The following is a 14,876-nucleotide window of genomic DNA, read 5'->3' as shown; positions in this document are numbered from 1 at the left end:
GTGGGGGCAGAGGGTGTGTCACCGCGTGAGGTCCGGTGGGTCGAGGTGAGGCCCTTCGTTCGGTTCCGTCCTGCGCCACATTGGTCGGCCCGTGACGCATTTAGGAAGACCCATGGATGACTAGTCGTACAAGACAAAGATAGCAGAATTGTGAAGGACTCTGTGTCCACTGACAAAGCCGGCTAGGATTTGTAACCCTAGGTTCTCGGACTAAGGTAACCCCTTTATCTCTGATATTAATATTCATCCAACCAAACTTTAAGGGGCATCCTACAGAATGCTCTGCTAGAATCGTACTCGTCGATTAGGAAGAGAGGTGTGAGACAATGCGTGAGAGACAGGCGTTAAGATAATGTGCGTACATGAGACACGTAGGCAGGTCCATGTATATAGAAAGGGTCGATGAGGATTGTGCGTGTGTATTTTGCGAGAGGAAGAGTGCTTGTGATAAAGGTTAGTGAAAACAGTTGTAAATGGTTACGAGAGGGAGGGAGGGTTATATCTAGAGCATGTGTGCGAGAAATACACCTCGGGAGAGAGTGTGTGAGCATGTGTGAGAGACCACCGATGGAGAATGAAACTACACGTAAAAGACTGCTCTACACATTGATTAAAGATATAAATTGTATCCAAATATTAGGATAGGATCATGATATTTGCAATTCGCGTAAGGAGCGGTCATTGATCCATCAGACATCTAGATTCTATCGAATTTGAGCATGTCTATGTTATTATTCGACACAATTGATCCTCATAGTTAGTATTTTTAACTCCAGACAATACATCGCTTTAGCAATCGAATATAAACGTGAGTATAGTTCATGTTGTGTGTGTAAAGCACATTATACATACGAAAGTTACACAATGGACATTATAAATAGCTACCTATGAACTAGCATACATTTGAATTCAACTTAAGGTGGTTTAAAAAAATTGAATTCAACATGAAGTCCATTCAATTATTTGAATTTGATATCATGGCATTTGTAAACCATACCTAAATTATGGGGGCACCAATCTTTGCTCTGATTTTGTAGATAATAGCATCTGTAGTCGTGTACAAAATAGATTCAAATTTAGCTCCTCCATTCCAAAATAATCGTAGTTATAGGATTTTCAAGTGTCAAAATTTCAAAAAGAAGCGGATAATTTAATGAGGTTTTCAAACATACAAGGTCAAATATAACGTTGTCTATTTAGGTCAATCCTCATAGTTCAAGAGTACTCTAAACGTGAATGCTTGTGTTTCAAAATTTCGAACGAAGCGCCAAAAGAGCCTCTACTCGCCCGAACTGCGTGAGACCAATGTTTGGTAGTACAAGGAAATTACTTTTCTAATAACTCCGACCCGTGAAACCTACCGGTCCGACATCCAAAGGTCTAAACCGGGGTAGGTTTGTAGATTCATCTAGACACCACGCAACCGCATCCGAAAAACATTCATACACAATGGCCGCCTAAGCACACATGCGCGTGGCCGAAATCACTCCCGCCCACTATTTGGGACACCTAGGATTACCATCCTACCCTCGACCTGCAGTAGGTCTGAAATTTAAGAGGGGGGCAAAGTTTGTACTTTCCCCAATTTTCAAACAAGCGCGTCCCATCTTCTGTTCAAAAAAGCCAAGAACAAGCGCTTCCCAGACCGAAACATGGTTCCCCACACCCGTCCGATTCCCCATTCGTACTCCGTGGGCGCCAAAACTACCTCTCCACCAGCCGTGAAACCCCGGCGTCCTCCGTCCGCCACCCCATCCCACCCATCAACCGCCGCCCTCCTCCATCACGCCGGAGCCGATACCCCGACGTCGTCGTCCACCGCAACGCCCTCCACGGCTAGTAGTTGAAGCCGAGGCCGAGCCGTTCGTACCCGAGCCAGTTCAACCACGCCGTCCTGCGCCTCACCGCTGCCGCCCCAACTTCGCCACCCTCCACCGCACCGGAGTTGTTCCTGCTACGCCGTCCTTCGCCGCCTCGGATCTGCTTCCCCTCCGCCGACATATGGCCACGGCAACACAGTCAACAATTTGGCCATGGGTTCATCCAAGCCTGCACCCTCCAGAACATCGGTTTCCCCAGTAAAAAGAAGAAGATCGGCGCGACATGTGGAGGTGACCACACCGGCAACCGAAAAAGGTACTCCTCTTCCCTTATTCGTGCAAATCTTACGTCTCTGCTTGCACGGTATTCATCCCACAGAAGACACTAGTTGACCGCTTCATCTTGATACTAGATGTTCCTAGTAACTCGCGATGCACAAGGTTTCTCCTCATATACTATTTCACCTTAGCTAGAGGTTCGTCGCCCCCCTGAATTTCAATTTCTGGCCAGTTGATTCCCAATTAACGGAAGCATTCCCCGGCGTAATAGGCGCTAGTACGCCTATTACGCCGGGGAAGCAACGCCTTGGTGTTTATCTTAGGGGCGTGTGTGGCCTAGAGCTACTGGCGCCCGATCTGGAGGTCGGCCGGGATTAAAGGGATGGCCTGGGGGCGCTGCCAAGCACGGCGGTGGTGTGAGGTCGATGGGAGGGCGGGGCAGCAGAGGCAGGGGTCTGGGCCGGTGGTCGCTGGTGGTTCAAGAAAGATCGTCAACAGTGACTGGCGGGAGGTAGACGAAGGCCATCTGCCCGTTCCTTATAGATCGGACGGTTCATTAAAAAAATCGACTGACCTATTTATTTTCAGTCGACTGTTATCTTAGATATGACTACATGTGGTGGTGTGCTGGAGGATTACCTGCATTTCCTGTGCTCATATATTACAAAATCATACGGAGTAGAATCTAATTTTGTTTGCCATGCAATGTTGTAGAGCTATCATATGTCTCCTGTCATTTATTTTTCAGCCGCCTGCTATCTGCTACTTTTACAGTGCACTAGTTCTGCACACACTTCACCCTTACTCTCACTATTGTGTTTTTATGCAAGGGTATTTCAGACTCTGCTGCCATGAGAGAAGCCAAAAAGAAAAGAGAGAAGTCGCTCCAGCTTCGTATGCGGGTAGGCTAGACACGTTACAGCGCTATAAAGGGTGCAGTGTCAGCAGATGGAGACGGTAAACGTAGCTCTGGAGTTATGACCTCGCTCGCAATGAACCACCATCCCAGGTGCTTGCTTTAACTTCGCGGTGTCATATGTGGTTGCATGTTCCATATGGTGTCTAGCTTGTATTCGAAAGGCCGAAGTCGGTAAGATATTTTTTTACATGAACCACCATCCCGTGAGCACCAGAAGACAAGTAGCTAGTCAGGGCACTGGCCGAGCCAGTAACAAGCCCAGCAAAGATAGGCATCACCTGGAAGCCAACTAAAAAGATGCGATGGTGGCGAAGCAGCCCGCCTCCCACCAGGCTCTCAGGTCCTAGATGATCATGCTCACCACTCCAGCCGGATGTCTAGCTTGTATTGCTTCCAATTTGGTTAAATTGCATCTGCTTAGCTTACACATTATACCTTTGAATATGACATACCTTTCTGTTTTTGGTACATACTAGTACATCTATGTATTAACCATGTTCTTACATCAAACTAATGTTCTTGTGTATCCCTCATCAATCACTTATGACGAGGCAGGCAGGCAAGGGGACTACTCCTCATTTAAAGAATGCAGCGTCAGCCTCCCGACATGATTCTCAAGAAACAGAAATGCTAGATGAAGATAGTGAACGTAGCTCTGTAGTTGATTACAGCATTCCCCTACACTAGCATCGCAGGTGCTTGCTCTAACTTGGCAGCGTGATATGTGGTTGCATGTTGCATATGGTGTCTAGATTGTAATTCTTCCAATCTGGTTAAACTGCATGTGCTAGTCTGCTTAGCTTATACATTATACATGTTAATGTGACATGCCTTCCTGTATTTAGTACATAGTACATCTGTCTATTAAGCATGTCCTTACATAAAACTATTGTTTTTTTTGTATCCCGCATCAATCAACATGACGAGACACCTTTAGTATATGCAGTGCGATATTAGTTGCATATTTCATATGATTTATAGCATGCGCTGCTTCTAATTTGTTGAAATTCCATTTATGATGGGACGCTTTTAACTTGGCAGAGTCATATTGGTTGCATCTTACATGTGGTGTCTAGCTTGCATTGCTTCTTATTTGCTGGAATGGTTTCTGCTTAGTTTACACAAACAGTTGTGAACATGCCATGCCGTCCTTTTTTCATACATATTCCATCCTGGTATCATGTGTTTGCCTTACATCAAAGTAGTGATTGTCAGTATCATGCATGAATGAGTTCTGAAGAGAGAATTTTATTGCTTTTTCTTGTCAGTTTTACTTGACAATTCATAATCAATAAAGCGGAAGGAAGTTAGCAAGGCAGCGGATAAAGGTGCTCCTTCCGAACGGAGGGCCTCTACAGTTTCTACTCCTCCACACCCCCAAGATGATTTCCAAGACAACACATGCATAGACACTCAACAAAGCTGTGTTTATGATGAGCACGTCTCCCCTAGTGCAGCATCACCGGTGCTCCCTCTAACTTGGCACTGTTATATGTGGTTGCATGTTATGTGTGATGTCTAGCTTGTATTGCTTCTAATTTTGTTGAATTCCATCTGCTTACTTTACACATTATACTTGAATGAGACACGTGCTCCTGTTTCTAGAACATACAATATCTGTCTGTCACACCATGTTCTTACATCAAATTACTACTGTTGTGTAACCTGCAACAATCACTTATCATAAGACACGTTTGACTTCGGAGTGTGATATAGGTTACATCTCACATTCTTTTCTAGCTTGTACTACTAATTTGTTGAAATGGCACTTATGACGACTTGGTAGAGTGATATTCGTTGCATCTTTCATATGGTGTCTAGCTTTCATTGCTTCTAATTTGTTGAATGTGAATATGCAATGCTGTGAATATGCAATGGCACTAATGACGAGACACCTCTAAGATGGTAGTGTGATGTTGTTTGCATCTTGCATATGATTTATTTCTTGTACTGCTTCACATTTGTTTAAACGCCATTTATGATGAGACATTGTTAACTTGGCAGAGCGATATTTGTAGCATCTTTCATATGGTGTCTACCTTCCATTGCATTGCTTCTAATTTAGTGAAATGTCTTCTTCTTAGTTTACACATCATAGTTCTGGTTATCTCTTCCGTCCTATTTTTCATACATATTACATCCTCCTATCATGTGGTTGTCTAACATCAAAGTTCAGTTTGTCTGCATCACACATCAATTTGTTCTGAAGAACTAAATTGTTATTCGTTTTTCTTGTCGGCTTGACTTAACATGGCACAGAGAAAGAGGAAGAAACACAGAATGGCAGGGTATGAGAAGCGGATGAATCTTGCAGATTCTGCTGGTACTCATGGTGCAATAGAAGGTCAAAGTCCAGCGGAAAATTCTACAAACACGGCATCCCATGCTACACGAGTTGCAAAAAAAGCCAAACAGAAACAAATAGCTGCCACCAAACAAGCAGAGACAGCCCTAGTTCTTGCAACACCTACCACAGTACTACCAGCTGCACGACTTACTCGTGCGTCAACTGAGCTAGCAGCACGTTCCCAAGCTCCCTTGCCACCTGACACTACTTCCCAAGCACTCTTGACACAAGACGAGTTGGCAATATCAGATGAACCTTGTGAGCTTCAACAGCAAGAAGGTAGTTGCTGGAGTCAAGTTACAGTTGCATGCTTCTTTATATGTAGTCTCACAGTTTGATGTACACTAACACTTCCTATGTTCGTTGTTGGACTAGCACCTAGGCGCAAGAGGAAACAAACATCAGGGATAATGCTCGATAGGTTAACTAAATCTAGAGGAGGAAGAATGGAGATCCGTTTTGAGGCAGGTTTAAAAAGGCCACGTGATGCTACAGAGTCAGCCAAGTTAGTACCAGAGGCAGCGATTGCCGTTAGGTGTCATGTACGTATCCTCCCAACATGGATTTAGTACAGAAATGACAAAGACGAAACTCAGTTCAACACCTTCCTCGACCATTTATCTCTAAGTATGGTTATGTATGGAAACTAGTAATATCGTCTTGCTCTGTCCCATACTTTCTAGGTTGCTGATAATGAGACTCCCATAATTTTCAACAGATGAGGTTCAAGTTGGATAGCCAAGATGATGCAACCAGACAAGCTTGCACCCATGTTTTCAAGTCTGCTCTGCGACAGTATCGGTATAACTTGAGGAAAACTCACTTTGAAGGCAAGGCTAACAGTGAACTTTCCCAAACATCTCCAGTGGAAAATATATCGGATGAAGACTGGAGGGGCCTTGTTAAACACTGGTCTGATCCGAAGTATCAGGTACATTATATATATGTGATCAGATCACATGTTGAAGTCCTATTTACGCATGTGCCGCACAAATCTATCTTCTTGTAGGTGAACTGTTCAAAGAACAAGGCCAACCATACGAAAGTGAAATTCCAACAGACGACAGGATCTCGTAGCTATATTGCACACTGCGAGGCTCTTGTAATTAGCTGTTGTTTCACTCTTTTTGTTGTACCATATTATCAGATCTATATTGACTTGTTCGAAATGCAGAGGAAAGCCCGCAAGGACCAAAAAGTACCTGAACCAAATGCTGTGGAAATCTTCAAGGACTGTCACACCAGCAAGAAGAAGGGCATGACAACACCAGTCAAAGCCGCTGTTGTAAGTCCTTAATCCTCATGCCTTTTAACTACTACTTACTCGGACTTGTGCCTTGAACTTCATGGTTTGCAGCCAATGTCTATTACTCTTTTCAATTTTATACACAATTGTCTTAGCGTATCATTGCACCTTACAAGGTTTAAAAGAGAGGAGTGGTGTTCCTTTGATCTTGACCCGTAATCTAGTTCCGTGCTGGACTTGCCCACACAATGTTACAATTGCCTGTTTGTCTGTTCTCAGTTGTTTTGTGATATGAATGATGTCATACTATGCTTACCGTATTATAAACTTTGTCTCTTTATCCTTAGCCCTCAATACAATGTGAAGAAATAGACAATACATTAGCGATGGTACATGGTCATATGTTTGGAACCTGGTTTTATTATGTACTTTGCAATAAAATACAACTAATATTTTACATGGGTTCACCAGAATAAGTTCTGTATATATACCAAAGCTATTTTGTTTGGTTTTGTTGCCTCCTTAATATCTTCTGTTCTGGTACTACTAATGTAAAACCTGAACTTTTCAGCAAGCTATGGAAAAAATGGTGGAACCGCCACCTTCTGAAGGTGGCGAGGCAACTATAACCGCAATGTCAGCTCTTTCTACAGTGGGTCAGTACCTGTCCACTAACAGTGCCAAAAGCATGTTCCTGCGTAATACTGGGTTGGTTGTTAAGGCAATATTGTCCAAACTGCCTCATGATCAAGATATGCAAGCTCAAAGCAATGTTGTATCTGCGCTCCAGACACAAGTCCATTCCCTAACAGAGACCCTTTGTGAAACAAGGAGAAACATTGCTCAATGTCGTCAAGATATGCATGGTTTTGAAACCAGACTATCAGACATTTGCTATGTTGTTTAGGAGCCTAGGGGAAATGAAGGCGAGGGTTATGGTGCTCCATCGGACAATACAACATGAAAACGTAACAGTCAGGTCAAATGAACTGAGCTTCTGAACTTCTGGTGGTGCATTTATCTCCTAGACTGTTAAGTTTTATGCAAACCTTCCTTTTGTTATATAGTTGTAATTTGTTTTGGTGCGATACAAAATTTATTCTTAACGTGCAGCCACCGGCTGAAGAAAACAGCAAGCCATTTTTGTATAGTGTAGGGTGTTCACTATATTTGCACTGGTGGCGATCTTTGATGCCGAGTGGATGTAATATGTGCAATCGCCTTAATAGCCTAGCGTTAGTTTCGGCCTTATTTATTTCCTAGTCTTCTTTTTCCATGGTTTGCTAGTGGCCGCAACCACCATGGGCCATATACGGGCCGTAGGATCCATGGGTCTCCTACGAGCCATCGATAAATGGGCCTGTAATCGGTGGGCCTCAGGCCGTCGGATAAATGGGTCTACATGGGCCATAATCGGGCGTAATTGGTTTCGGCCCAGCACAGTAACAGGTCGTTAACATGCCGCAGGACAGCAAAGGCTTAATTCTGTCACAGGCATAACGGGTCGTTAATGGGCCAGAATATAGGACGGGCTGGAAACGGCGCAACGGGTTAACAGGCCAGAAACGGGCCGACTCTTGCCATGGGCTGAATTTGGCCCATTAGGGTAATAGGCCAGTAACGGGCCGACTCTTGCCATGGGCCGAATTTGGCCCATTAGGGGAACATGCCAGTAACGGGCCGACTCTTGCCATGGGCCGAATTTGGCCCATTAGGGGAACAGGCCAGTAACGGGCCGGAAGTAATCGAGGGCCGAAAAGGAGCCCAAGAATGTATGGGCCGTCAATATGCCGAAAGCTAACACGGGCTGGAAACGGCCCATGTAAATCACGGGCCGTTAACGGGTATAAAGAAAATTACTTTTCATTATGGGCTAGAGTCACCGTGGGCCTGTAAAGGGCCGAAAGATACGAAGGCCTCATATGGGCCGATAGACGTCGTGGGCCATACATGGGCCGAAAGTGAAATGGGCTGGTGTTATATTCGACGGCCCACATGACGTTGTTTGGCCGATTTCCTTTAGGGCCTAACGGGCCATGAGTTAACGGGTCATAAAATGGGCTATTTGCGAAGAGACCGTTAACAGGCTTTTCATGGGCCAGCCCGTTAACTTTTGACCAAGTCAAACGGGCCGGCTTCGTAAGCTAAAGGGCCAGTGGTGGGCCGTGGCACGTGTCGACATATCATAGGCGCCTATCTGACCCACTGACGAGCTGACACGTGTTTCGTCCGGCCAATAAGAATTTTACACGTGGAAATTTCCCATTGGTCGGGGCTGTTAACGGGTTATCGGATCCAAAACCCGACCCGATAGCTTAACGGCGTTCCGTTACGGTGGATGCCACGTGTCGGTCACCCTTGACGAAAGCACTTCTGTGACGCGCGATTTATCGTCATGGAAGTGGACACTTCCGTGATGATAATTTTGGTAATGTCATGGAACACTTCTACGACAGCACAGGTATGACTATCTTGATTCTGTCATAAAATCGTCATGGATGTACATGCATGACAAAAAACGCGACCTACTATGACAAACACGTATCATCACGGAAGTGTATTCTTTTTGTAGTGAGCGGCAATTTTCTTTCTGTTCTTCTTTGAAGTTCCCTTTCTTTCCCTTGCCCTTTTCCTTAAAACTGATGGTCTTGTTGACCATCAACACTTGATGCTCTTTGATTTCTACCTCCACCGATTTCAGCATCACGAAGAGCTTGGGAATCTTTCTCGTCATCCCTTGAGTATTATAGTTCATCACGAAGCCTTTGTAGCTTGGTGGTAGTGACTGAAGAACTCTGTCAATAACACTCTCAACTGGAAGATCAATTCCCAGCTGAGTCAAGTGGTTATGATACCCAGACATTTTGAGTATGTGTTCACTGACAGAACTATTCTCCTCCATCTTACAACTATAGAACTTGTTGGAGCCTTCATATCTCTCAACCCGGGCATTAGCTTGGAATATTAACTTCAGCTCTTGGAACATCTCATATGCTCCGTGACGTTCAAAATGTCTTTGAAGTCCCAGTTCTAGGCCGTAAAGCATGGCACACTGAACTATCGAGTAGTCATGAGATCGAGTCTACCAGACGTTCATAACATCTGCAGTAGCTCTTGCAGTAGGTCTATCACCTAGCGGTGCATCAAGGACATAATTGTTCTGTGCAGCAATGAGGATAATACTCAGATCATGGACCCAGTCCGCATTATTGCTACCATCATCTTTCAACTTAGTTTTCTCTAGGAACGTATCAAAAAACGGGGAAGCTACATCGCGAGCTATTGAACTACAACATAATTTGCAAAGACATTTTGACTATGTTCATGATAAATCTTAGTTCAATTAATCAAATTACTAATAAACTCCCACTTAAATCAACATCTCTCAAGTTGTCTAAGTGATACATGATCCAAATCAACTAACCCATGTCCGATCATCACGTGAGATGGGGTAGTCATCAATGGTGAACATCTTCAAGTTGATCATATCTACTATATGATTCATGTTCGACCTTTCGATCTCTAGTGTTCCGAGACCATGTCTGTACATGCTAGGCTCGTCAAGTTTAATCCAAGTATTTCGTGTGTGTAAATCTGGCTTATACCCATTCTATGTGAACGTAGAGTCTATCACACCCGATCATCACGAGGTGCTTCGAAACGACAAACTTTAGCAACGGTGCATCCTCGGGGAGAACACTTTTATATTGAAATTTAGTGAAGGGATCATCTTATAATGCTACCGTCGTTCTAAGCAAAATAAGATGCATAAAGGATAAACATCACATGCAATCAAAATATGTAACATGATATGGCCATCATCATCTTGTGCTTTTGATCTCCATCTTCAAAGCATTGTCATGATCTCCATCGTCACCGGCTCGACACCTTGATCTCCATCATTGCGTCGGGGTCGTCTCGCCAACTATTGCTAATGCATATCGATAAAGTAAAGCAATTACACGACGCTTGCATTTCATACAATAAAGAGACAACCATAAGGCTCCTGCCGATTGCCAATAAATTACAAAACATGATCATCTCATACAATAACGTATATCATATCATGTCTTGACCATATCACATCACAACATGCCCTGCAAAAACAAGTTAGACGTCCTCTACTTTGTTGTTGCATGTTTTACGTGGTTGTTATGGGCTTCTAGCAAGAACCATTCTTACCTACGGAAAAAACCACAACGGTTATTTATCAAGTTTGCTATTTTAACCTTATTCAAGGACCGCCCGCAGTCAAATTTGATTCAACTAAAGTAGGAGAAACAGGCACCCGTCAGCCACCTTTATGCAAAGCAAGTTGCATGTCAGTTGGTGGAACCGGTCTCATGTGTGTGGACATGTATGGTTGGTCCGGGCCGCTTCATCTTACAATACCGCCAAATCAAAATAAGACGTTGCTGGTAAGAAATATGACTATCACCACCCACAACTCTTTGTGTTCTACTCGTGCATATCATCTACGCATAGACCTGGCTCTGATACCACTGTAGGGAAACATTGCATGGAAAACAAAAAAATTCTACGCACACGCAAGATCTATCCATGGAGATGCATGATGACCCACAAGTATAGGGGATCAATTGTCGCTCTTTTCGATAAGTAAGAGTGTCGAACCCAACGAGGAGCAGAAGGAAATGACAAGTGGTTTTCAGCAAGGTAATGTGTGCAAGTGCTGAAATTGTAAGTAGCAGAGTAGTTTGATAGCAAGATAATTTGTAATGAGCAAGTAACGGTAGTAGTAACAAAAGTGCAGCAAGGTACCCACTCCTTTTGAGCCAAATGATAGGCCAAAACGGTCCCTTATGATAAGCTAAGCGTTCTTGAGGGTACACGGGAATTTCATCTAGTCACTTTCATCATGTTGGTTCAATTTGTGTTCGCTACTTTCATAATTTGATATGTGGTGTGACGCCCCCGATTCAATCGCACACTAATCATACACGCAAATGTGTACGATCAAGATCAGGGACTCACGACAAGATATCACAACACAACTCTAAAAAGTAAAATAAGTCATACAAGCATCATAATACAAGCCAGGGGCCTCGAGGGCTCAAATACAAGTGCTCGATCATAGACGAGTCAGCGGGAGCAACAATATCTCAGTAGAGACATAAGTAACAAGTCTGCCTTAAGAAGGCTAGCACAAACTGGGATACAGACCGAAAGAGGCGCAGGCCTCCTGCCTAGGATCCTCCTAAACTACTCCTGGTCGTCGTCAGCGGCCTGCACGTAGTAGTAGGCACCTCCGGTGTAGTAGGAGTCGTCGTCAATGGTGGCGTCTGGCTCCTGGGCTCCAGCATCTGGTTGCGACAACCAGGTAGAAAGAAAAGGGGAAAGAGTGAGAAAAGCAACCGTGAGTACTCATCCAAAGTACTCGCAAGCAAGGATCTACACTACATATGCATGGGTATCTGTGTAAAGGGGCAATATCGATGGACTGAACTGCAGAATGCCAGAATAAAAGGGGGATAGCTAATCCTATCGAAGACTACGCTTCTGGCAGCCTCCATCTTGCAGCATGTAGAAGAGAGTAGATGGTAAGTTCACCAAGTATCATCGCATAGCATAATCCTACCTGACAACCCTCTCCTCGTCGACCTATGAGAGAGCGATCGCCGGGTTGTATCTGGCACTTGGAAGGGTGTGTTTTATTAAGTATCCGGTTCTAGTTGTCATAAGGTCAAGGTACAACTCCGGGTCGTCCTTTTACCGAGGGACACGGCTATTCGAATAGATAAACTTCCCTGCAGGGGTGCACCACATAACCCAACACGCTCGATCCCCTTTGGTCGGACACACTTTCCTGGGTCATGCCCGGCCTCGGAAGATCAACACGTCGCAGCCCCACCTAGGCACAACAAAGAGGTCAGCACGCCGGTCTAAATCCTATGGCGCATGGGTCTGGGCCCATCGCCCATTGAACACCTGCACGTTGCGTGGGCGGCCGGAAGCAGACCTAGCCTCCCTAATACAAGAGCAGGCGTTCCAGTCCAATCCGGCGCGCGCCGCTCAGTCGCTGACGTCAAGAAGGCTTCGGCTGATACCACGACGTCGAGTGCCCATAACTGTTCCCGCGTAGTTGGTTAGTGCGTATAGGCCAGTGGCCAGACTCAGATCAAATACCAAGATCTCGGTAATTGTGTTATTATGAAGTAACTGCGAACGCCGACCAGGGCCAGGCCCACCTCTCGCCTAGGTGGTCTCAACCTGCCCTGTCGCTCCGCCACAAAGATCCACTCGCGGGTACTCTACGAGCCGACCCGACTTTAGTCACCAGAGGTATCATATATTATGTATATAAGTATATACCCGTGATCACCTCCCGAGTGATCACGGCCCGATAGTATAGCATGGCAGACGGACAAGAATGTAGGGCCACAGATGGAATACTAGCATCCTATACTAAGCATGTAGGATTGCAGGTAAGGTAACAACAGTAGTAGCAAGGACAGGCTATGCAACAGGATAGGATTAACGGAAAGCAGTAACATGCTACACTACTCTAATGCAAGAAGTAGAGAGAAGAATAGGAGATATCTGGTGATCAAGGGGGGGGCTTGCCTGGTTGCTCTGGCAAGAAGGAGGGGTCGTCAACACCGTAGTCGTACTGGGTTGCAGCAACGTCGGTCTCGGAGTCTAGCGAGAGAAGAGGGGGAAGAAACAATAAATATAATGCAAACATATGCATGACGATGCATGACATGACAATGAGCGTTGCTAGGGGTGCCCAATCGCGGTAGTAGGTGATACCGGCGCAGGGGGGAAACATCCGGCAAAGTATTGCCGGTGTTTCGCGTTTTCGGACAGATGAACCGGAGGGGGAAAGTTGCTAGTTTGCTATGCTAGGGATGTGTGACGGACGAACAGGCTGCGTATCCGGATTCGTCTCGTCGTTCTGAGCAACTTTCATGTAGAAAACATTTTCATCTGAGCTACGGTTTATTTTATATGATTTTCTAAAGTTTTAATCATTTTCTGATTTTAATTATTTATTTAAATCCAACATTATCCAGAACAGTGAACGATGACACAAGCATGACATTAGAGTGATGTCATCAGGTCAACTGGTCGGTTGACCAGTCAAACCAGACGGGTGGGTCCATTAGGACCCACATGTCATTGTCAGGGGCACTAACAGGGGGTTTAGACTAACTCAATGGGTTAATTAGCGGGTGGAGCCCAGTAGTCAGTGAGAGATAAGGGTTTTAATTAACTAATTTAATTAATTAGCAATTTATCTATTTACTTATTTCGTTTATTGAGGTGGGGCCTATAGGTCAGTGAGACAGGGGCGGCCCAGTCAGCAGTTGACTCAGTAAACTGGTCAACAGGGGGGCCCTGGGCCCACCAGTGAGTGGCCCAGGCGGTGGGACCCGCGGCGCCATGTCGGACACTAGCCGGAGACGCCGGAGCTGCCTCCGGCGAGCCAAACGCGGCGGCGCGGCTTGGGAGGGGCGCGGATTTCGCGCACAGGGGGTCTACTGGGATGTGGCCGGGTGCGTTCGATGCGGCTCGGTGTCGCACGTCGAACGGTGGTGGCCAGAGGTGTTGGAACGGACGGAGGCGAGCGCTTCGAGCTTGCCGGCGGTGAGGTGCTCTGGGCGAGCAACAACAACGATGATACGGGGCGGTTTCGGGCAAACCGGAGAGCGGGGCAAGACCTACGTGCGTGCGCGAGCACAACAGCACGAGCCCGGGACCAAAGGGTCACCGGACGGTTGCCGGCGACGAGCGCGTGCGGCGACTCGTACGGGAGCTCAAGGGAAACAGAGCTACGGCGAGCTAGCGGGCAAAGGGAGAGGCTGGGGAGGATCTACAGGGCGCGGTGAGTGCAACCGGCACCGGCCCATGACCAATTGGTCACCGGAGACTCGTCGACGACGAGTTCCGCGGCGCTGCGTTCGGGCGCGTCGGCGGCCGCTAGCTAGGGTGCGCGAGAGAGCAAACGAGGAGCAGGAGGTAGCGGAGCTCACCGAGCGGCACACACGGTGGCCCTTGGGGGTTTAGTAGCAGCAGGGGGCGTCACCGGAGTTGGTGAAGAACGGCGACGAAGCTTGTCGGAGCAGAGGAGGAAGACATCGGCGTGGGGGGCGTTGCGGTGGCTCCGAACTCCAACGGGGTGCACCAGTCGAAACAGCGGACGACGGCGGCCCTTGGAGACACAGCGGGGCGGCGAGGTCGGCACGGTGGCCGTGGTTAGGCCGGAGCCATGGCAGCGGTGGCGCTCGGATGCGGTGGGATGGA

This window comes from Triticum aestivum, chromosome 6D, assembly GCF_018294505.1.
Source record: "Triticum aestivum cultivar Chinese Spring chromosome 6D, IWGSC CS RefSeq v2.1, whole genome shotgun sequence".
Taxonomy (NCBI): Eukaryota; Viridiplantae; Streptophyta; class Magnoliopsida; order Poales; family Poaceae; genus Triticum; species Triticum aestivum.
The sequence above is the reverse complement of the archived record's forward strand: the minus strand, read 5'-3'. Positions refer to the sequence as shown.